The following is a 24,386-nucleotide window of genomic DNA, read 5'->3' on the forward strand; positions in this document are numbered from 1 at the left end:
ATCCTAGCAAGGTTAATTCTCTGCCTGAGCACCACTGCCTCCCAAAGAAGGCTTTGCAATTGAAGAGGAAATACCTTCTCTAGCAAGTGTTTTCCTTATTGACACGGTCTTTTATTGTTTATTCATGTTCACTATAGCAGGGAAGACCTATTTTCCTCCAAAGATCCTATTTATACTGCTTTCTAATTTTCCACTTCAATGGCTTTATGACTTGTCCTTCAGCTTTGCAGTATTCTTTGCTAGAGTTTTCCCTCCTCCCACAAACTGAGAGGCACAACTTGAGAAAGAGTGCAATATAGATCTTTTTTTTCAATTAAACCAGGGAAAAAAAGCCCCACGAGGTGTGAACGTGCCTTCTGTATTTCCTGCAGATGTCCTGCTGGCCAGCCAAGAGATTTAAGCCTCAATTTAAAAAGCCTTAATGAAACAGGAAGGAGTAGGAATGCAAAGCCATCTCTAGAGCACAGTGCATTCAATGCTTTTTGCAGCTGTTTTGCAGGTACAAGAGAGGTATGTCTGTGCCTAATTGGACTTGGCAAGAATGAAAGACCCCAGGGACTCAGGCTCAGTGACACCACGGTTGAGTAATCCAGCTTCATATCAGATGCTGACATAGCTTGTTTCACTTTTTCAGCCAAGCGGTTCCTGTAATTTCCCATGAAAACAAAGCAATACACAGAAGAGAAATAGATTATTTCCTTCTATTCAGGAACCACTGTGAGTTAGAAACAACCAAAGGAAACCTTGGATGATTTCTGGATCACAAAATATCTAGATAGTTCCAAAAGGATTAAAATTCACTACTGAGGTTTGTTTTGTTGTTCTGTTGTTTGTTTTTGTGTTTGTTTTTTGGGGGTTGGTGTTTTTTTTTTTTTTTTTTTTTTTTTTTTTTTTTTTTTGTTAGGTTATACTACATGGTACAGCATTGTTCCATAGAGGGAATAAAGTTATTTTATTGAAAGCGCTTTGTAAAGGTGATTAAGCTGTCTCAGAGAACACAGATATCCCCACTGCTAGCTTTCTCTTTGGAAAGTTAAAACTGGATCCCTCTGATACAAATTGTTCTGTCTACAGCTTAAGGCACCAGGGACAAAAGTCACAGCCACTACCTTCATCATCACACCGGTCACCTTTTTGGTGTCTTACGTGATGCAAAGGTTTCTCAAGCTAGTTTTCATTACTCTGGGTGCTCAAACTTTCAGGAGGCTTAAGGAGCTAGAGACTGCAAAACATAATGTTAAATTTCTACTCTCTTCTGTCTTTGCTGCACATAACACTCAGAAGACTGAGAAGGGCTGGTTGCTGGCTGCTCGGGTAGATCTCTATTTACTCCACATGAAGCTTCAATAGGGACCACATTTATTTACTCTCTGAATGCCTTGTTAGGGGATGGGAAATGATACATAATCAATGTCTTTATCATACAATCACAGAATAATATAATTTAGAAGGGAACTCAGAAGGGCTCTATATTGACATGCTGCTCAAAATAAGGTCAGCTGTGAGGTCAGACCAGTTTGACCGGAGCTTATCCAGTCAGGTCTTGAAAAATTCCAAGGATGGAGACCACTCCAATGCTTGACTGATCTCATTGTGAAAAAGTTTCCTCTTGTATAAGGCCTGAACTTCTCCTGATTCAATTTATGACCTATCTTTTTTTGTTGTCCCACCCTGCTCCTCAGTAAAGACCCTGACATTGTCTTCTCAATTACTTTCTTGTAGATATTGGAAGGTTAGGTCCCCCTAAGTTTTTTCTTCTCCATCCTGAAGTTGTGTATAGGCAATTTTCCTTCTTTATTCACTGGTCAACTAATACCAAGGTTTTGGTTATTGTTGTTGTGTCTGTTTATTTAGTAATTACATATGTATTATAAGTAAAATAAATTCCTCTCTCATCTGTTATATGATGATAAGCACCAGTAGAATGATCCACAAGTCTAGAGGCACTCATCAGTCTAGCCCCATTCCCCTGTTTAGTCAGATGGAAATTCTCTGTGATTCAGGCTTGTCTTTTTAATATGCAAACTTTGTCTACTGAAGTGTTGGAGGGAATGCTCCTCTGCCTCAATGACATACTGCAGGGCCTGTTGTTTCTTTGAAAATGTGGTGGGAGCTGACACAGTATTACCCATTCACTCGTGGGGCACAACATCTGTGAAGGGCTGAAGGCACTTTTCCTAGCAGGACTATATTTTTGAAGATTTTTAAATAATTGTTTCAGGAATAAGGTCATGGCTCGTGACATGGTTTGAGCTCAGAGGGCAACTGAACACCACACAACCAGGACAGTTCACTAACTAAGAAATCTGTCTATGAATTGAGATGTGGTTTCAATTCCCTATTCCACTGTGGTTTTCTGTTTAGACTACCTGGGTCTAAATAAAAGGACAATTATCTAATCTTCCTTTATAGCCAAAGAAGGAAAGCAAGTACTTCCAGAGAATGATCAATTCCCTCCTAAATCAGACACTTAGGATAGCTCAGCCCTATAAGTAACTCTTTTTGTCTAATGACTCTTAAGGAAAAGCCTAGTTTCCTAGCTTAGGTGCAGACATCTACATTTCAGACCTCTAAAGTCAGGGGAGATGAATCTTACTCTCGTTTTTTTTGAGCCTCAGTTCTTGCCTTTAAAATTGTCAGCTGTGTCTCAGGAGGGATTAATTGGAAGGATAAGAGCCTTAAGGATTTTAGGACATCTAGATGCCATGTAATAGAGGAAGGTAGGGACCGTGGTTTAGTAACATATATGCATCCAGTAAGGTATAGATAATGTAGCTGTGTTGGGTGAAAATAGTAAAAAGAATATGATGGAAGATCTGTAGCTGAGATCCTCTCAGAAATAGACATAACACACCTCCCAGCTTCTTCCTGCAGATCCACGTATGCAGAAGGTGGTACTGCTTCCCCATGCAGGTGAATCTGCCTTTCATCAGCAGCACCGTGCTAAAGAGGAGGAACCAAATTAATGAAACTCAGAAATTCACCTCGGTTTCCTCAGTTGCAAATCATGCTTTAAATTTTTATGTGGAATGGTGTGATGGGTATAATGTATGATTCCATTTCAGGTAATTACATTCTGCCTGCTTAAAATTCTTCCTGTAGTTTCCACTGGTAAAATGATTCTTCATTTCTCCCTCCTGCACCCCGCTGGGTAGGTACTGTTGCTGTCAGTGAGTGGCTGCTCTGTGCCACCCCCATGCCCTCCACATACATACATACTCAAATTGTGGTGATGTTAGATTGAGCCCTGTATATGCAGATTTTTGTCCTGCCTGTGACTGAAATTGGTTGGAATTGCCTGGGCGTAGCTGAGAGCAATATTTGACCTGCAGTTTTCAATCCACAGGGGATGAAAGAGGCTGTGAAAATTCAGTGTTATAGTCAGTCTTTGTATCTAGAGAACAACTTTTATCAAGGATCCAGAATCATATAATTCTTCCTCATCCCTTAGTGAAGCAGATGAATATCATTTGATGGATTGTGAGACCAAGTAATGTGAGGCAGGAAGAATTGAAGCAACTTCCTGGCTACTAGGCAGTGTGAATGGAGTCGGAAAGAGTGCTTGCAATCTAGTCTGAGATGCTCAGGAAGGTAATAACCTCCCAGCTGGTTTACATGGATCTAGAAAAGGTGATTTAATTGGTCTGTTTTACTGGGAAAACAGACTAGGAGCAGTCATATGGTCACTGCCTGTTAAAAGAGGTGGTAATCAGAACCAGACAGGGGATAGCTTGTCTTAAAGCTTCAACCCAAACTGCCAGCACTTTTTAACCAGGCACTAAGTCAATGAGAAGACATGGCTAAAAGGCAAGTGGAATAACAGCTTTCTCCTTCTACCAAACCCATGCACAGAGCAAGGCTTATTCCGTGGTCCTCAAGGCTAGTCCCACAGTTCATTTGGGTTTAAAACTCCCTAGGCACACATGGGGCTTTTTGCTGTTTTTGGAGGTTTTTTTGAGCTGCTGTGTCTATATTCCCAGGCAGCTGCAGCACTGTGGTGTGTGCTAGTAGTCCTGGAGCCTACTTCCTGGTGGCATGAAATGAGGCAAGAAAACACAGGTGTTCACTCTGCAGACTGTACTGCTTCATTCTTCTATATTCCTACAATTGATCAGTTTTCCCTTCTTTGCCTCTTTTTTTTTTTTTTTTTTTTTCAATTCCCTTGCAAATGTTTCCTTCTCAAGATATATTTACATTTTATTCATGACTCTGTCAGGATTAATTTCAGTGCTTCATGCTGCCTGTGACTCCTCATGTATAATGAATGAAGCAGCAGCTGCTGCAGCTGACAGCCTGGGCACTCCAAGGGCATATAGACACCAGCATCATTGGCAGCTCCTTACCAGAAAGGATTTTAATACCCCTGCTATCTGAACTGCACTTCTGGCCAGGGCTTGTTTTATGAAAGAATTGTGGCAGCTCTAAACAGAAGGTACTTTTCAAATTACTTTCCTGCTCTTTAACTATGTGCATTGATTATAGCCAAGACTTTGGGTTCATCAGCATCTAAAGGCTGTAAGATGCTGAGTGTCTGGACTTGATTACCTGGGTGAAATCCTGTGGAATTACTTAGCCATCTCATTACTGTAAAAAACTAATCCTGGATCTGGAGTAGCACACATACACAGCCTCCGTTTTTCCCTTTTCATCACACAGCATAACTTATTTATAGCGTAACTTTCCAGAGGCCAAGGATGCTTTTGCACCTAATATGCTCTCAGGGAGCCAGAACAATCCCTGGTTCTGCCACTGAGTTCTTGGGCAGCCATTGGCATGTTGCTTCCTCTTGGTGTCACATGTTCTTCACATTCAAAATGGGGGGCTAATATTACTTTTTTCTTCCCAGTATTTTGCCTATATAGATTAGAAGCTTCTTAGAGGAGTGTATTGGATGTTTGGATGGACCCTAATACTCTGGCATCTTGATCTTCCTGGAGATTTTTATGTCGAACCATAATAAAAACAGTTACAGTAATAAAACAGTGGTTTTGGAATCCCTAATTGAATTGCTACCTCAGTCATGTATAGTGTCCATTTGCAGTCAAGCAAAAAAAAGAAATTATTCCAAAAGATAGTGTTTTATCTCTTTCTTTTAAATGATGGGAAAATCAATTTTGAAGTAATTTGGAGAAAGGTATTTCAGATTAACCTTTAAAGATATCAAAATATCAACATTTCTAGATAATCAAGTTTGCTTAAATAGAAAAGGTCATAATTTTGTGTTTCGATATTTCTAATTATTATGGACTTTTTAATTTTCACTCTATAAATACTTTCAACATTTTGGTTTCTTTGCCATTTTTGGGTTGTAAAGAAACTTCCAGCATACAAGATTGTCATCTCGGACTCTATTTTCAAACTATGTCAGTCAAAACCTCAGATGACAGAACTCTTTTCCTCTTCACATCCTTTTTTGAATACAGCCCACAAGGTAGGGATATTGAATCTCCTCTAGTGCCACTGTTAACTATTATGTTTCTTCTGGCTCATAAAAGTCATGCTTAGGAAAAAAAATATCAATGTTGAGTATTAATAGGTGGTGTTATTAAAACTTCTTCCAAAATACTCTGTAAATATTTCAGTTTTAGAGAATAATTAAATGCCCAATTCCAGAGAAATTGGACAGATTAGCTGGGTGAAAACTATTTATCTGGGGAGTAAGATTTTGTGCTCTGTGCTCTGACTCTTTCTGACTAATTTTAACACTGTCAATTTGACAAATGAAAGTTTGTTAATTTTTCACAGGTGGGGAAAGTGAGGCCTGCAATGTGCAGATGGTTTGTTATAGACTCAGTCACTAGAAAAATCGGGATCATCACACGGAGGGATTCTTAGCCTGCAGCACTGCATACAGTCCAACACACTGTTGGCATCAGCAACCTGAAATAAATAGTGAAGCGTCACCCAGAATAGAGCACATATCTTAATGATGGATTTTGCAGAGGAAATGGCTCTGGCCCTTCACTCTGACCACTCCTGCAGGGGAATACAGGACCAGTATTCCTTACAGTGTTGGAACAAAGGATTTTTTTCCAGCCCATTTGACCATTACTTTGTTAAAGCCTTTACACACAATTACTGTGACTTCCACTGATTCCCCCTTTACACAGTTCTTCTGTACTTACATCTGCTTTATTTTTCTTCTGCTAGCTGAAGACGGTACAAGGTAAATTGACCCTTTCACAAACCAGACATCTCTCCAGTAAAGAGGTACATATTTATTCAGATAAGCTGTCACTTAAGTTATTCTTTACTCATTTGTTGTACCATTTCAAATTTTGTAACCAAAATAGGTCTAAGAGAATTTATTAATCAGGAAAATCTAGATACTAGCAACTCAGGAGATGCTACTTTCCTTCTTGCAACTGCTAGTATTTTTTGATCCAGAACAGTTGTAATCAGGACGCTAACCAGATCTAACCACCCACACACGAAGTCGTTCATCCTTGCTGTTATCAACTGCATGGTAACTCCTCTTTTGTAAGACTTTACGTCCTGGCCATGTTCCAGGCTGTACTGCTAATAAATTCAACATGCAAGTTCTAAAATATGGTCTGCATTTTCATCTGGGCACTCTATTCTTTATCAGCTGACATAATGGTATGTGTTGTTGCTATGCAGGGTTGAACATTAAGGAACTGCTCTGCATTCATGTGGATATGGCTATTTTCTGCTATAGAAACCTCTGGATTAATAATTCCCAAACTTGTGAAATCCAAGCCTTTATTTCCTCTTAGGGAAATAAAGCCAGTTACACATATCCTGACTCCCTCAGGATTCTGAAAAAAGACCTATTTGTGCACAATCTGTTTCTCAGGCCTTCACATCCCCCAGCTCAAGATACCTTTGACTTTATAGTATCTGGTATCTGTCAATAACCTGCCTTTATAGAATGCCATGAGAACCCATCAGAGATTGTAAAAATATTCCTAGAAGCTGAGAGGGCATGACTGTAATGTAATTCTTCTAATTTTCATACTCTTACATGAAAAGGTTACTTTGGTGCCTAGTACCTCTGAGAAGAGGACATTCTTTGCATTGAATGTCTCCCTTATCCTCCTTTAATTTATTCAGATATTTATATCATAATGCCACAGCCTGTTTGGCTGTTTGATCCCAGCAGCAAGGAGATTAAATAGTTCATTTTTCTGTCATGGAAAAATAATATAAAATCCTGGGGATTGTCATTATAGTCATTATATAAAATAATTTTGTGAGAACAGTGGATGTTTGTCTCTGGACTCTTCTCCCAGCACCTACCTGAGCTGGAGAAGTTGAACCACACATCTTCTCATGGCTTGCTTCAACCAGGTTGATTTGAAAGACTTTCAGGAATAAATCAAACTCTAGAGAAGTCAGAATCCAAAAGTAGTGGATCTTAAAAAGGGTGACCATGTGTGCGGTAAGTACACTGATCTCTGACATCTTCTACCCCTGGGGTGGTCTATGCCTGTAAGTATTGCTCTGAGCAAGAAGGCAGCAGGCAAGCAGGCGTATCTGCTGGTCTCAGTTCTGACTTTGTTCCCCTTTGATCGGTTTACTGTAGTGATTAGCAAAGGGCAGCTTATTCTCTTCTACCTTCAAAACTGCAACTGTAGAAAATTTGCTCACCAGTGGCAAGACAGTCACTGTCTCAAAACTGAGCTAGAGGTGCTGAGCAAGCCTCGCTTGTTGCTGTCAGGGAACCATCCATACTAAACTTGTATGGTCTCATAGGTTAGAAAGTGGTATTTGTGCTCAAGTTAACAGTTGAGACATGCTCAGGTTTTTTTTTCAGTCTAAAACCTTGGTTACAAACCACTTGAAGTGCCCCCTGAGATGGCATTTTCTCAGTCTAAGTCACTAAAGAATTCACAGAAAAATCCCTCATTATTCAGTTCAATGGCTTGGTTTCATGTAGAGAAGAGAGAGAACCAGGAATGGAAAAAAACAAAGTTCTTCCAGTCCAAACCCTGGTTAGGTAAAGAACTAGGCAATAGAAATGCTCCTGTGTATTTTATCTGAACTGTGTGAATTGCCCCATACTGTACCAAAAAGCCAACTTGAAATTTTCTTTTGGCATGAATGATATCTTCATTTCAAGGTTTATCCTGTAATTTGTAAATATGAAAACCACTGTATCAAGGATTGTTAAGCTCTCGTCGATAGTTCCAAGTTAGAAATGAGTTTTCAGGGACACTTTGGGAGTTGTTTGTTTTCCCACCTGAGTAAGTTTGTTTTTCTCCCTCCTTCACATTAAGGAAAGAGGTAGAGACTTGTTCACCGATGAAAGAAGGTGTATCTTGTAGTGGTACTTCTAAGTCTGTAGAAGAACAATTCCCGTGGAAGTAATCTAATTCCAGCTGGGAACTGGATGTGTGTATATGACTTTATACATATATATATATTTAAAAAGTGACCTTTGTTTTCAGGTTGCTAGCAACTCTTAATCCAAAACACTGTAGCTTAAGAAAATTTGGTACAGCAGTGCTGAATTTACTATAGTTCAGGATTTTAAAATGTGCCAGAAAAGGTTCCTGGGAACCTGAATCTAATTGCTCATTCTGTTACATTGCTAGAATGGTCCCTGGAGAGGATTTTGCTTATTCACTCTCCCAGACAATCACTCAGGAGTTAGCAGGGGCCACAAGCTTCTCTCAGTTGGCAGCCTGGATGAAACTACCCTGTTGGAAGGATGAGGGAATTCAGCGGTACACATGTATTCCAGTCTATAGCTGTTCTCCTCAGTGCTAAAGAGAGTACTAGCATAATTAATTAGTGAGCATGAGAGGCAAAATCACAGCATCTCTATATCTATCACAGACCTTTTTTTTTTTTTCTTTTTTTTTTTTTTTTTTTTTCTTTTTTCCCTTTTTCTTGCATACAGGAATGTAGATTCAGAATAACAAGACAGAAATCAGTGCAAGTAATCCTGATGGGCCAGTGGCAAAAGAGATCAGAGACATAGGAGGAATTTTGTTTCACTTTTCCTAAAGTAGGTTCTAAACCCATAATAGTTAAGGATTACCTTACATATGAAACATCTAAACATGGGACCAGTTCCCTCAAATTACCCAGCCTCTGCACAGTGCTTTTCTATCCAGACCTTTAGATTCAGTAACAGTCATTATTGAGTTAAAGGAGACTTCAGGCAGTATTTCTGCAGTCAGTATTTAGAGTGCACTCGATTGCATTAATACTTGTATATGGTGTGTTATATAAGCAGAAAATGATTAAGACACATTTGTTAAACAGTAACAACTGTTGTTCTTACCAATAATAACAGCCACCATTATGCATGCAAAATGCAATCAGATGCTGTGCTTCAGGATATCAGCTGATTGCTTCTGTTGCTGAAGGTATGCAGAGGAGGGTCAGAAAACAATTTCTTGTCCTTATGTATTGCTATAATTTAAGGGTTGAAAGAAGATGGACATGATGAACAGTTGGTTTTATAGAAAATGGCACATAATACTAAGATCCAGGTTAGATTTGCCTTGCTGCTTTGTCTGGGTGACTAGCACTTAATAAGGACTCCCTTTTCTCTTTGTTTTTGCTATGCCATGAAGGATCTTTCAGAAAACTGGGCTTGCCTCCAAAAGGCAGCCAGACCTTGTACGTAGTATACTGCAAAAGTCATTGGATGAGTAAGAAGGGGTAACTCTGTTTTTGGGGCAGAGTAATAGAAGAAATTGGAGTGAGATGAATGTCAGTATGGCCTTCAGAAAGCAGTTTCTCTTTCTTGAGCTGTCAGAAAAGTAATTGTGTCTCTGATTAACCATTTATTCCCAGCGCACCTACTGGGAATATTCTAGATGTATGATCTCTCTTCCTATAATGTTAACCTTTATAATATCATGCAGGTCCACATGCCTACCTTGCTACCCACCTGCTTCTCCAGGACTTGTCCAAGCCAGCCACTACAGCAGGTCAGTCAGCATTTTCATTTTAATTTCTCTGTGGACCATAAAGATAGGCACAGGCCTACTCTCGCATACACCAGCACCAAGCAAGTTTCTGCAGCCTAACTCCATCTTTACACCAGAGAAAGAGGGAGCAGATTCAGGCCAAGCAACTGTCTGTGAGTGATTAGAGGCAAACAGGATTTGGCAAATATCAAGTTGGCAGAAGGCATTAGCAAGAAGCTCTTCATCAGTGCATTCCCCATGGTGCTTTGAACGGTCATTGTGTGTACTGGCAGCATTTTCATATTTTCTTGTTTCTACCTTCCCAGAGGCATTTTGAGGCCACATAATCACTTCTTTTCTTCCTCTCCCCATAGCACACCCTTCTTTCACATGCTTTTTTATCATGATGATCTGTGATGTGGGGTTTTGCTTTTCTGTTTCTCCTCTGCTCCCCTTTCTCTCCTTACATAAATTTTTGTTGCAGAAGCAGAGCCTCAAGAGATTTTTGGTCAGTGAAATACTCAGGGCTTCACGAATTGCTTGTAAGTCTAAAAACCCTCTGCATTTAATAGGGTTATAATAAGGAACCGAGTGAATATTAATGGAGTGCTGAAGGAGGAGTTCCTGCTTCAGATTCATTCTCACAGGTGTCTTAGGCATGGACAGGAGGAGTCTTTAATTCACTAATGTGACAGAGACATCTTCCTTCACTGAAATAAGGGGGTAGATGCTCAAGAAATTATGGAGTCTGGGGTGATCAGGCCTTTCTGGCCATTTTCTTCACACTATAACTAATCTAAGCAAATTTCACTTGCTCTCTGCACAAGGACATTTATCATATTGGGTCTGTATGGTGCATCTGGAGACTATCAGAACAGAAAGGTAACCAGAGATTTGAACTCCCCTTAAATTGTTATATTCCATACATTTTAGGGGTTAGAAATGTCTGAATGTGTAAACTCAGCCAGAGAAAAATATTAGCATGGGGACTTGGGTGAAATTTGGGTCATTTGTTTCTGGGCTTTGTTGAATTATTGATGGTTGTGGCTGTTTTATAACATTAGCAGAGATAAGGTTTACTGTGGAGAGTGAGATAAGGGTCAAAGAGAGGAACTATGTGTATGGGAGCAAAAAAAAGCCCCAAACCAACTAACAGCATTCAAGCTGCAGGATGGATATTCATCGGGCTAGAATGGAAGGGAAGAATGGGACAACATAAAATGAAGTTTGAATTAAAAAGACTGAGATAGCTTCAAGAAGGCAACAGGGTTTTGCTGCAATGGGGGTATAGTTCCTCCAGACAGAAAGACAGGCTACCATACAGCCATGGGTTGAGTATTTCAGTGTTTGCAGGTCCACCACACAGGTGTGGTGTGGTCTCCATAGCAATCAACAGGAATATTTCCATGGCTGTGATGGAGCTCCCCAGATTCCCTCTCAACCCCCTGAAGGCTGATTTTGCTGGCTGAGGCTGGTCCTGGGGTCAGGATCTTAGAGGTGGTGTTGTACATACCTGTCCTGGCTGCTAAAAGCAGGTGTATTACAGTGCCTCCATGCTGGAAGTGGATAAATTATCGATGGGTGTGGGAGTGAATATACTATTATCTCTGCTAACAAAATCCCAAGGTTTGTCAATCAGTGTTTGAGGAGTTTATCTTGTTCATACATTAAAATGTCTGGTGAATTATGTGAGTCCGGTTTTACATGCTTCAGCTGCTGACAGCAAACATATTGAGCAAATTCTTAATGAACTGATTACTCAGTTTAGCATTTAAACTGCCACATTTAACATCCTTCAAACCTCATAAGCATATTGAACTATTAAAGGGATTATGGCTGCCAGGTTTGCTGTGTCATTCCTAAAAATTAACCTAGGTGTTTAATCAAAGATATCAGAAACAAGAATAACTGAAGGGGAGGTGCTGAGATGATAAGAAGTATTTAAGCCAAAGAAAATTTTTTTGGAGCTGAGAGTTCATTTTCTAGAAGGTTTGCTGAAAGTAAATATAAAGGACATGGGTGCAATATTTCCCCTAAATACACCTGCAAAGTTATATACTGTGTTCGGCCATTTTTAGCAAACATTTTCACATTCTCAAGTGCTTTTCTCCACATTTTCAAACATCTTCCAAAGTCAGGAATGAGGGGAAAACTACTGGGCTCTTTGAAATCAATAGGAAAATTTTCATGGGCTCTGGGTATTTCAAACCTTAGTGATGACTTATACACCTATAGAAAAAAGACTGATCCATATCCACCCACTGAAATCTTCAGACAATGTCTCCTGCTGAAAACCAAAACTTATCTACGGCTATAGAGGCAACACCTTCCATGAGTGTCTAGGTTTTCAAAGGAATTGAGGACATGCGGTTGTCCCTTTTTGATCATGAGATTCTTCCCTTCTTGAGATATTCTTGCTTTTAAGTGGTTCCAGGACTTGACAGGACTCAGCCCTGTGCAGCAAATTAACACAAACACTGTTTGCTGGAAGCAAGGCCCAAAATTATTAATCTGTGTTGTATATATAGATAGCTGAATAGGTGGGTAACTTTTTTACTTCACAGAGTGCTGAGGACCACAAGATGGCTCACAAGGACCAAAGAATAGCCATTGGGAGATGCAGAAGATCAGAAAATATATATAATCCAAGAAGGCCACTTAAAACAAGAATTTGTTTGTTGATTTACAAAAATAGCTTAATCTCATCAAATTTACAGATGTTTCTTGGTGTCTGGGGAGGGGAAAAAGTCCTTTCATTTGGGAGAAAGACACAGTTATCAGTTGGAGATACATTAATCCAAACCATCTGGAAGAAGGGATAGTCATATGAAAATGCACTTGTTTGTCAATTGTTAAGGAGGATACACTGCAGCAACTGCATATAATGCTCACTGGATAACAAGCCTTCAGCAGTGATCATGACTGCTAAAACCTGATTCAAAATTAGCTGTAGAAAGACTTCTGTAAACCCTAGTGAACTTCAGTGACAACTGCTGTTTCTATTTTATAACCTCTTGACACCACGAGACCACATTGGGGTATTGTTCTTCCTGGCAAATGATTTTCACTCTGTAGTTGAGAAAAGCAAGATGTTTTGCTTGTCTTTCTTTTTTTCAGTTCATGGCTATTAAGGAATGCCTCTTCACATGTTGGACAACAGGTCTGTGATTAGAGCTGAAAAGTTGTTCCAAGTATGTTTCCTGATCTCTCAAATGTCATGGCTATATCTTCACCACATATTCACAGAGCACAGTAAAGGTGGATTTATCCACACGTTTATCTCCCTTCTGGAGCTCTACTGTCTTCCATCATGCATGATACATCACTAGATTTTGCCAAAGGGAAGGGCAGAAGATGAATAATATAGAAAATGACCACATTGGACCCTCCAGATACCCCTAGGTGGCATGACTATTTGCCCTAAATCCAACCCACATTGTCATCTTCCATTATTTTCTTGTTATCCTTTAAGACTTTATTTATGGAAATTATAAATAAAATTGTTACAGGCAACTCTTAAATTTTGGGACACTGCTTTCAGTTTGTCACATACTGTCATATAAATTTGTTGCCTCAGGGAACAGTTCCATTGTTTTCAGTTGTTGATGGAAGATGTCAGCACTTTTAGAAACTGAATCACCAAATATTATGTTGAATGATCAGAAAATGTTAAAACCACTGTGAGCACTCATGCAAATTTTTGTTAGGAAACGTTCTGAACTTCACCTGAGAACTCATTGGCACAGATGTAACTTGGACACAGTTGTGCAGAACAGTATTTAACTCTTCAAAATCAGGCAACCACCCACAATCCTTCTGAAGCGTGTGCTCTTTCATAGAAGGTTACTAGGAAAGATAAGCAATTAATGGCACAGTTGTCCACTTAATTAGTAGCCCTTCTGTAAGGAGATTGCATCATGACAAATCCAATTGTTAAACTTGTTTTCCCTTTAGTGAAGGATATAATGTAGTGACTGTTTTTTTACATATAGTAGCTTCTTCATTGCATTTGCCATCACATGATCCTTTCTAATGTCCCGGTCTTCATGTTGTGTATATCTCTGTGAGCAAAGGGCAGAATGCACTTTGGACATTAAAACTCTAGAAAGCATCCACATAGTCCCCAAGAGCTAGTGAAGTGAATCTTAGCTTTGGCAACAAGGTTTCTCTCTGAAAAGTTTTATCTGTGAAAGAGTTAATCTTATGGATGAATTCTATATTAATTTCTCTGTATGTATTGGTTAACACCGATCTGAATGTTAATGAACATTAGAGAGTTAACAGATGCTTCATTGATATTTATTGTACCCGTTCCTTTCAATTGCTAATGTATAAATTGTAGAAAACAAATGGAAATGAATCAAAGTAGAAATCTGGCTCTGCAAAAGAAGTCGTGTTGCTTGGTAACAAGGATCCTGTGCCTGCCAGGCATTGATCGTGATCCCCCTGCTTTGTGTGGCATTCAAGTCAAAAGATAACTATTATCACAGGACTGCATTAAGTTTATCATGTAGCTGCATAAACTGGCTAAATGACTAGTTACAGATTTAACTGGATCCTACATCTGCCTCTCTCAAGCCATTTCCTCTGGAAAGCTCCTTTCTGCAGAGTATGATAATTTCTTATTTCTACTGTGTTACTCAGACCATTAATCTTCCTTCTCTTCCTAGTTCTTGCTGTCACCTCCTTTCGTAGCTGGAAGGGACTTAACACTGCCAAACAAGAAACCTCCTGTGCTGTGATCTGGTGACAGCACAGTATATCTTTTCCTAGCAGGGCAGCTTCAGGGGCTGTGCTTCCTCATGAACATCAACCAAGGAAGAAGATTAACAGTTAAGAAATTACCTCCTAACTCATCAAATAGGAAGGTGCAGAAGAAACAAAAATAATTATACAGATAGAAGTAGCTACTTTCTGTAGTGGAAGTAGTTCCTTTCATGTTGAGTTGACGAGTACATTTTTGGCCTTGACTTGTGGATTCAGAGGTTTGTTTGAAGTACGCAAGGGATGTCAAGGATAGATCTAAAAGTTGTGAGAGCCTGGAGTAAGTGACAGAAGGTGGGAACTTTCACCCGACCTTTTACTTTCTCCAAATACTCCCAACAGAAAGAGAAGGTTCATGAATATGTCATGAGTGAAAAACAGTAATCAGCTGGGAGATGGGAATAGCAATATTATGCTGAATGACATGACCGAATGGCTAAAACTAGGTACTGGAGAGACCATGGTAAAGTACTCTAAGGTTGGGCAAGAGAGCTGTTGAAGGAAGCAGAAAATGAACACATCTTGTTCAATAAAAGTCAGAAGAGTGTGCAGAGGTCAACGCAGTCACAGCAAGACCTATCAAAGGGAAGCTGTCAATGTGATCTGGAGCAGAAAGTAGCATTTCAGTGTATTTAGACTGAAAAGGAATTTCTCTACTCTTGGCATACATGATTTCACCGTCCAATTCCCTGTGTATGTGTGTGTTGATCCAACTTCTGAAATGTGCATCAGCTTCCAGGTGTTTACGTGCATCAGTAGTTATTGATATTAGCCACTACTGACTAATTTAGACAGTCCTAAGTAGTGCAATGTATTCCAAGAAGTTCCCAGGGTTTCAGTAGAGAAGGCACAGGAGAAAAATCAACATTTTGGTAGCTGTTATGTTGATCTATGTTTTCTTGAAGAAATGACACAAGTTAAGCTTGCTGGCTGCTTGCTTATCACCAACAAAATGCAACATCACAGCAACAATAATCCTGTGATTAATTTTAGATAACATATCTGTAATTATTTTTTTTAAGTGTTTTTCATCTCTTCCTCTATTTTTCTGGGTTTCTATGTATGCATCATCTCTCTTCCATCTGAGAGCATAGCTGATGACAGCTCAGTGATACCTTACTGGTGTACTAGGAAGTGTCACTGTTGTCAAGGCAGAATGTATTTTTCCATGTGCTTGGTCAAAATAACACTCTGTACTGTATACCTTTCCTATGCTTAATACACCTGCCTCTTGTCAAAAGCTAGAAAAAGGTAGAAATGTGCTTGCTCGCTACAAAAGAGGATGTTTTGCTTGGATGAATGCTAATCAAATGATTACATTCAAGCCAAGTTTCTCTTCAGTGCTTCAGTAGAGTGTTATGGCCCAGCTACAGGGGATTACTAATAACAGGTTTTGGATGAAAATCAGGTGGTTCAAGACCTCTTTTGACTAATGATCATTAGGCATTATATTGCTAATTATAACCAATGGGATTGTATACTTAGAAATCCTTTCCATACTAAAGCATGCCACATAGCATTATTTTGGCACTTCAATGCAGAAAGGCAGACTGAGGCCTTGAAAGCTGTCATGTGCTCCATAAAAATAAGTTTTACTTTTATTCTAGAGGAGAGTGTAGTTAGGCAGTAGTACATAAATTGACATGTGAAACGCCTCTGAATAGTCTTGTCACTCTGTACCAAGAAATGACCCACAGAGATGGTCAGACTAACTCTGACCACAGGCTGGGAACAGTCCTGATGGGCTAGCACAGTGTTTTATTTGGCCAAACACACTTATAAACTCAGGCACATTAGCCTATGTAAAACACATTACTTTTGTTCCTGAGCCTGAGCTTGGTTATTTCTGAATGACATTGCAGTGCACAGTTGTGACATAAACATAGATGAAGGGCTCAAAAGACCCTGTAGGACCAACAGACACCCTTTTTTTGAAAGCCATTTATTGAAACTAAGTCACTCACCTTCATCTTAGGAAAATTTAAAGATCTAAAAAAAATCTGATGAAAATGGCAAATGGATCCTGTATGCTTTTACTGGGACATTTTTTTAAGAGTTCTCTGCAGAAATGTTTGTATCTGGGGGCTTGTCAACAAGACACAGAACACTACATCTGTAGATTGCCACTTCAAATTCTGTTTCAATGAAAGTCAGTGGTACCAATACAGTCTGTGTCCAAAGAATTCGTGGGGTCACATGTTTCTAATGAATTGTTATCCACACTGATATTGACACGAGAAAAATGCTATGTTGGCAGAGTCAGAGAAGACAAAAAGTTAAATGGGTAGAGATACTGAATTATACTTATCCTACTCTAGATAACAAAGTTATTTGTTTTAAAAACAGTGTCTATGTCATCCAATCCAAGTAGTAACATTCCCAAGCACGGTATATGGGGATAAGGACTGTGATATTTTACTGAGTCTCTGAGGGCCTGAGTCCCTTCTTCCACTGGGCTGTCTGTGGACCTCTCCCAACACTAGCAGCAGTCATAATGGACCAAACTTACTTTCAGTGTCTATTCTTTGCATTTAACCTTGGGTGACAGCAGTCTAGAAAATGAGGAGTTTCATGGAGAGGGTGAATGGGAAATTATTCATGTTTCTTCCTATACAAGTATTACGAGGCATCAACTGCTAACTTGTATTCTTTGTGTTCAGAATAAACTAATAGAGGTCCGTCTTCAGTTTTCAGGTAAGCTGTGTCACTCCTTGCCATCAGGCTATTAAATACAAAACATATCTTTTGTCTCAGAGTCCCTCATCTGCAAATTTTTGGGGCTTCTGAGGATCTTCTGGAGAAATGTTGATCTTGCTGAGGTCTTCCCTAAACACTTTTTTCTGGCCACTGTCAGAGAGAGAAAAGGGGTGAGATGACTCTTTCATCTGGACCTTTCATCGGAGCCAGGATACAAGGTCTAACACTCATATGTGAATTAACTCCAAAGTTATTCAGTTTGCCATTTGACACAGCATTGTTCAGAGAAAATCTTTGGCTGCCCAGAACAGTCAGTTATTAAAATCATCTCCTATCATTATTGCTTTCTTCTATAGGTGATGTAAACTATGCTGCTTGTGTTATGAGAAAGCTTTTTATCCATGTTCTTATCTCTAGGGTAAAACAGGAGTTAGAGCATTAGACTAGGAGGTTGGAAAGGTAGGTATTAGTTTCAGATATGTTACTGGTTTCTAATACAGCCCCAAGCAAAATATTTCTCTGTGCTTTTTCATCTGTAAAATGATGATGATGACAGAGCTCTGTGAAACCATTTGGCCATATTAAAATGGAAAGTGCTGTTTGATAGCTTAGGGCTTATTATTATCACCATGCATAATGCAGGCCCTGAAAAATCAGAGCATCATGAAATGCCTACTGTGCTCACTTATATAACTTAATCCATGAACTCCAGAGCATTTCCATCTGAAGATGCACATCAGATGGAAACAAGTTATGGGAAATGGACCTTCTGTATCTCTGTGGGGTTCTGGATCAAACTACCAACTGGTACAGCAACCCCAGGAAATTATAGCAAGGCTTGTTGATCTTGATCCTGCGGGATGCTAACATAATTCTGCCAGTGTCACCCAGGGGTCTCTAAGCCAATTTACCCAACCAGCCAAAAGGGGAAAGCTGATCTCCACCTCAGTAACTCCCTGGCAGCCTGACTTCCTCCACCCATACAGGCAGCACTGCTGCTGCAAGTCCCCGAAGCTTTCCTTCCTCTCACTCACTGCAACAACTCAGTTGTCTCTATTGTATTTTTCTGTAACTTCCAGGCATCTCTGCTCCATTCTTTTCACAGCATCATTTCTGTTTGTAGTGTGATGTTGCTATTGGGCCAATGAGGCTATTTAATGAGCAGATAATCTTGTTCCTTCACAAGGAAAAATTACTCAGCATTACAGTTTATCCACATAGCAAACAGATTGTCAAATAAAATAGCATATTATGCCCTAAATAATTAAATAACCACAGAGATATTTGTCATTCTGCTATTCAGCAGACTGGTGTCAGCTGAGAAAGCAGATATCTTATTCCAAATGATGTTGGCTTCTCGTTTGAAGTGCAGTTACAGAAGGAAAGCAATTGTCAAAACAGCAGTGTGAGGTTCCATATTTTTTCTCTCTGTGACTTCCTGAGCAAATTTGTTCTGTTTATAAGTCACACAATGATTTTTCTAGCTGCCAGCATTTCAACCTCAGACTTAGAAAATTGCACCAGAATTCCTGTCTCTCTTGTGCCACTACCAGAGGAGGTACCACAATCACCATTTAGCTGACGGGTTTGTTGATGAGCAAAAGAAGAATAGGATTTTGCTCCCTTCTCGTAACAACAGTGGCTCACGTAGCTGAGCAGAGTGATTTTTTTTTTTTTTTTTTTTTTTTTTTTTTTTTGGTCATTTGTGTGCCAGCAGCAGTAGAAGATTGGACCAGTAGAAGGAATATAGTACTTCTTTCCCAATGATGCACAGTATTGCCTTAATGAATAAAAAGTAAGTTTTCAGCTGGTATGGCAGAGATATATATTTGGCATATTGTACAGTAAATAGATAAACTGGACAGGACTGCATGTTTTGAATTTAATGTAAGAAGGTGTTTTTTTCCAAATATGCAGTAATATATTTATATGTTAATAATTCTTAGAAAGTATCTGTGGTCCTAACGTAGATTTCAAAAAATCCCAAACCTGTACGTGTGTGTGTGTGTTCTTCCCTACGCCTCACAGATTTTCCTTCTTAATCTTTCAAATTTTTCATTTATAGTAGCAGACTTCAATTCAATCACAGGCTGTTTAGATTTGTTGCCTTGCAAACCATCAGAACCAGAAACACCTGCTGTGTCCCATTGGAAGGAGAGATTGTGAGGCTGTGATATACCCAGCATGTAGGTTTTTTTATTCACATCAAGTTGTGAGCTATATGACTTTAAAACTACACCCCCCCCAATTTGTAGACACTCCAGCTTAAGTAATACTCAGAGGTATACAAAATGCATAAGTACTGACTTTCTATCACTTCCAGAACTGTGGGCATAACTAAATCAACTGGCTTCACAGGCATAAGAGATACAAAAAATTGTAGCAATAAAGATTTTATTACTCTAAAGTATTTTTAAAATAACCTTTCCCCCTCTCTCTTAAATGGGGAGTAAATGGAATACATGATATTGTGGCAAGAGTGTTTTATAGGCATGCTTGAGTGAGGCAGCCATTTCAAACTTGTGCCAATAAAAGGCCAGCTCCTGATCCCATTACTCATTTGTACAGTCCTAATGACTTCGAAACGATGATATGCTTGAGCAATTTGAGCAGGATTCAGCACAAAATATTAATCTCAGGACTGTTTATTGGAAATTAGAAATTTTTATCTAGGCTATAAATAATATTTTGGACTATGAAAAATGAATTGACATTTTAACATCTAATTCACATTACTAAAATAATGGCAACCTTTCAGGCTACTTGTTTACTTTTCCCTTCTGTCTGCTGGGTCTGAAAGTGATCTACTCTGCCTCACTTTGGATTTTCAATCAATTTCACTTCCCTGTTTTCAGTTCAGTGATGGGTGCTTCAAAGTTAGAGCAGTTACTTTCACCAGCTTCCCTTCAGGACTTTCTTTGTTCTTCATCTTGAAACTAAACCAATTCCCAATAAACCTCAGCCATGGGACATCTGTTTCAAACAAACCTTTTGCTAGGGGTCTTTTCTGTTAGGGAGCCCTTTATAAAAAGCCTGTTGATGGCCCCTGGTTCATCTCTCCAATGCGATCACCAGCACTGTAAGGACGAGAGGGGAGCACATTGTGAATCTCCAGCTCTTCGGCTGCTGAGAGCTGATTTGGTCCCCATAGGGGTTAAATCACCCCTGGGATCCAAGAAACAGCAACTCATGGGATCACCCTAGCCACGTGTATTCTCATCATCTGCTTGCTTCAGAGTATCTCCTGCTCAGTGCCTAGTTGTGGAGGCTCAGAGACAGCAGGGTGGACATGAGGCTTTCCAAAGAACATCTCTGCTGTGCACAGGGCTCCCTGATAATAGCTGCACAGCTGCATTACCATGGTGAAAAGGTGATTTCAGACAGGTGAGGAACAGGCTCATTGGGCTGCTTCTCTGTGCTTCATTCATCCAGTGAGAAGCCAGTTTGTGACTAGGGCTCAGAACAGCTAAGGTTGTGCAAACGCTGACGGTAATAACAGCTGGTGCTTAGCAATTCCTGTATCCAAGCCCTTCTGACAACTGTAAGGCTGACATCCCTCAATCACTATGCACACATGTTTAAATGAAGAATCACATCATTGGTTTTCCTGTCTTATTCTTCTTAACCCATCAAACTCCCGCCGTGCCACCATTTCCTGTTATCAGACACTTGTCAGTCATAAGCAATCAGTCAGATACTTCAAAATTAGCAGGGAGAAGCGATACGATTTCTTTGTGTTGGTACCAGATGTTTAAAGCCAGAAACAGGATAAGCCAGAAAAGTGTTCTACCCTCAGAGTGCTGCAAGTCAGTCTCCTGTAGCATGACTTGTTTTCTTGGCTATGCCCTGTAATTTTTTGTAATAACACAAGAAAAGGATGTCCTTGATATATTTCCTTTGATGGAGTGAGGTTTAGCTGCTATTGTCATTGGCTGCCTTTGCATAAACCTTGGATTATTCTATGTATTCTGTTTGCTTACAAGGATCTGAGTTGCTTCAAAACAAGCTTGTTAGATAAACAAGAAAGTAGTGTCAGAAGGATTTCCTTTCACAATGGAAAAATCACTAATGTAAGAAGGAAAACAGTTAGGCCCAGAAGCATCTGCACAGGCAGCTAACCCTCTCCAAAGTAATTGTTGAATAGAGTATTTGTCGTGCTTTATCAGACTGACACTAGGGGTTTTCTTTTGAGTAATTTTGCATCTGCACATGTGGGTAACTGAGATTAGAATAAGTGTGTGGTCTGTGTAATCAAATCTGTACTACTTATCAGCAGTACTGAGAGCTCCCAATTGCAACTGAAGGTCTGTTGCCTGTGTTCTGGTTTGCATGCAGAAAGGGAGCCAATGCTGCAGAGTTTTCAGTCTAGTTAACGAAGGCAAAATAGGGCTGAGAAGAGAGACAATGCTCCAGAGCAACCGACGAACACACCGGACAGATGAATATCAAAAAGAACAGACCCAAATCTCACAAGTATTATAACGACCTCATGTTAGAGCATGTCATATTTTGTGGCTTAGTGGCATCCACTGCTGTGCTATATTTTCCATAATGAAACTCCAAACCATCACGACCTTAGGAGTGTGAGTTAGTTTGCACAGATGAAGTACATTGGGAGAACTCCTGTGGAAGAGCAGAATATTAGCTTCTCCTCTTATGTCTTTCTAGGATAAAATGCAGCCCATTTCCACATGTCTGGAACTGCTGCATCTGAATTTGAGAAAACAGAAAGTTTATTGAATCACAACAAAATGCTATCCATGCCTGTTTTGGATAGTCTCCAATGGTCATTGCTCTTTTTTTTTTTTTTTTTTTAAATAATCATGGCAATGTATAAAGAATGAATGAGATTAAAATATTTATTTAGTTGCAGAAACTGTGCATATTAGATAGCAGCAAATAATATCTTGTGGTTTGAGAGATAATTAAACATAATTGTTTTTCTTAGGATTTATATTAATTATTACTTCCCCACAGATGTGAAACACTTTGCTTTGATATTTACCTTTTTCAATTTTCCCCCAACCTCTTTTGTAATTTTTTTTTTTTTTTTTAAATAGCCTAGAATACTTAAAGAGAAAAGAGAAGAAAAGCTTGCCAAGCGTGTGTTGGCAGGTTGCTTGTTGCTCATTTAAATGCATGTAACCAATATTGCAAAACTGTCTCTCAGATCCTGGGTGATGGAGCATCATTGTTTGAGAGGAAACCTGAAGTGAAAAGAGTTCCCCTGAAAGGCAACATGTCCTGTAGTGTATCCCAAAAGATGTATCGAACTCTAGACTTATTAAGAAATGCTACATCCAGATTAAATAAGGATAGGGAAACTCTGTCTTCTTTTCCCTTTGAGCAGTGTTGCAAACTTTTAGCATCTTCATATCCTGAATTTGGGTCTGATCTAAATTCCTTTGGAAGAATGATGCCGGCGATTGTCACTGATTGATGTGTCATTTAGTCTCCCCTGGAGCCACAGGCTGAACTTTTAGAGGGGGACAGTGGACCCCAGAGAATTCTTCTCTGATAAATTAAGTTTAACATGTCTGCTATCAACTGTTGGGTAAGGTGTGTGCATAATGTCAGACAGCTTCCTCACACTAATATTGGGGAAAAAAAAAAAAAAAGGAAAGAACATGGTAGAGGGGTCCTGTGCATCTCTGTCATCTACTTATAGAACCCATGCCCCGGGGTGCTTGAAAACAGGGAGATATTCACTTCTCGTTACTTCTCTGGAACAGCCAGCATATAGCACACTGCTGTAGTGCACAACTAAGTAAAACCAGCAAGATCCTTGTTTGCTAAAGCACCCTCACAGGTGCTACTGATATCAAGATCCACTCTGTGTTTTGATTAGCAGCCTGGGGACCCAAGCACTGCTGTGAGAATGCCATACCCAAAGCACAAGACAGGAGGAAGAGTCCAGAGGAAGAGGAAACCTGGGGAATAGGAACAGATTTAGAAAGCACTCCCACCTGAAGTCCCACTTGTTATGGAATGTGATCTTGCTAATCTGACTCATTTGGGCTATAAAGCTATGAAGCTCCTCATAATAAGAAATCATGCTGCCAAAAACTATCAAGATTTTTCACTAATAATAGACATTTTCATGTAACATAATAAAGCATAATGATTGTATTGCTTTGGTAAATACTGCTGGTTTGATGGCTCAGCAACACACCTGGCTATGTGTATTTTGGAAAAGGATAGGTTTTTATCTTTACTGCGTAGAATATGCAATAAACAAGATACAACACAATGGGAGAAACTTGAGAGAAATATCATATATGTCTATCTTAAACATCTGCTCATGAATAGCACTGCAGAGAAGATGAACAATATGGACATCAGGTGTGAACCAGTGTAGCTATTCTTATGTTCCAAGTGACCATAGTAGAAATAAGCTTCCCCCGGAGCACCTTTTAGTTGTAACACTCAAATTAATTTTGAAAAACTATTTTTGCCATTTGGCACAAAATATGGTTATTACTGCCCTATTTCTCTACTATCTTTTGTTATCTCTGCACACTGCAACAGTGTGTATCTGAAACCAGTGTACCAGGGTATGCTCTTGGTCACTGCTGTGAGAGGCGCTTTGAAATCCCAGGAAAATAATGGTCACAGGAGATGTTGATTTTGTTTTTAAAGAGTTTAGCTGTGAAAACACATGCAAAAGATTCAAATAGTTAGTGGTAAATGCTGACAGGAGAATATTTGTTTCTGTAAAGACAGAAACTTTCTATGGAAGGAAAGCTACTATGACTTTGGCATTTTTCTTCTATCTCTCTTGGCACACTAACAGGGGTTGGCATTTTTTTTCCCAGCTTTCAATTCTCTTGGCTAACACTAATCAGCTGAAAATTATGTTGTAACTTAAAGGTGGGTATGACAGACAGTCATTATTTTTTTTTATTTTTAGGGAAAACTGATGCAGGGGGAATTAAATTATTTCCCTAAGATCAGGGGAAAAGGCAGGAGAGAATGGAAGAATCCCAACTAGAATTTAATTCTGACACAGCTTCTAGTGTTTTGAAATTTGTTTTCTGA

At 39.4% G+C, this 24,386-nt stretch overlaps 1 protein-coding gene across 5 annotated transcripts in view; it reads left to right on the top strand.

Moving 5' to 3' along the window:
• Positions 1-24,386, top strand: part of LRFN2 (leucine rich repeat and fibronectin type III domain containing 2) — a 163,303-nt gene that overhangs the window by 65,910 nt on the left and 73,007 nt on the right. For 3 of the 5 annotated variants that reach the window (XM_032985306.2, XM_032985307.2, XM_042789850.1), the window contains one exon: positions 9,843-9,908. The exons of the other annotated variants lie outside the window; for them this stretch is intronic. The gene's annotated coding sequence lies outside the window, so the exon portion shown is untranslated. The remainder of the gene's footprint in view (positions 1-9,842; positions 9,909-24,386) is intronic. 5 annotated transcript variants of the gene reach the window in all.

Source organism: Tyto alba, unplaced genomic scaffold (assembly GCF_018691265.1).
Source record: "Tyto alba isolate M040663 unplaced genomic scaffold, T.alba_DEE_v4.0 Super-Scaffold_16, whole genome shotgun sequence".
Lineage (NCBI taxonomy): Eukaryota > Metazoa > Chordata > Aves > Strigiformes > Tytonidae > Tyto > Tyto alba.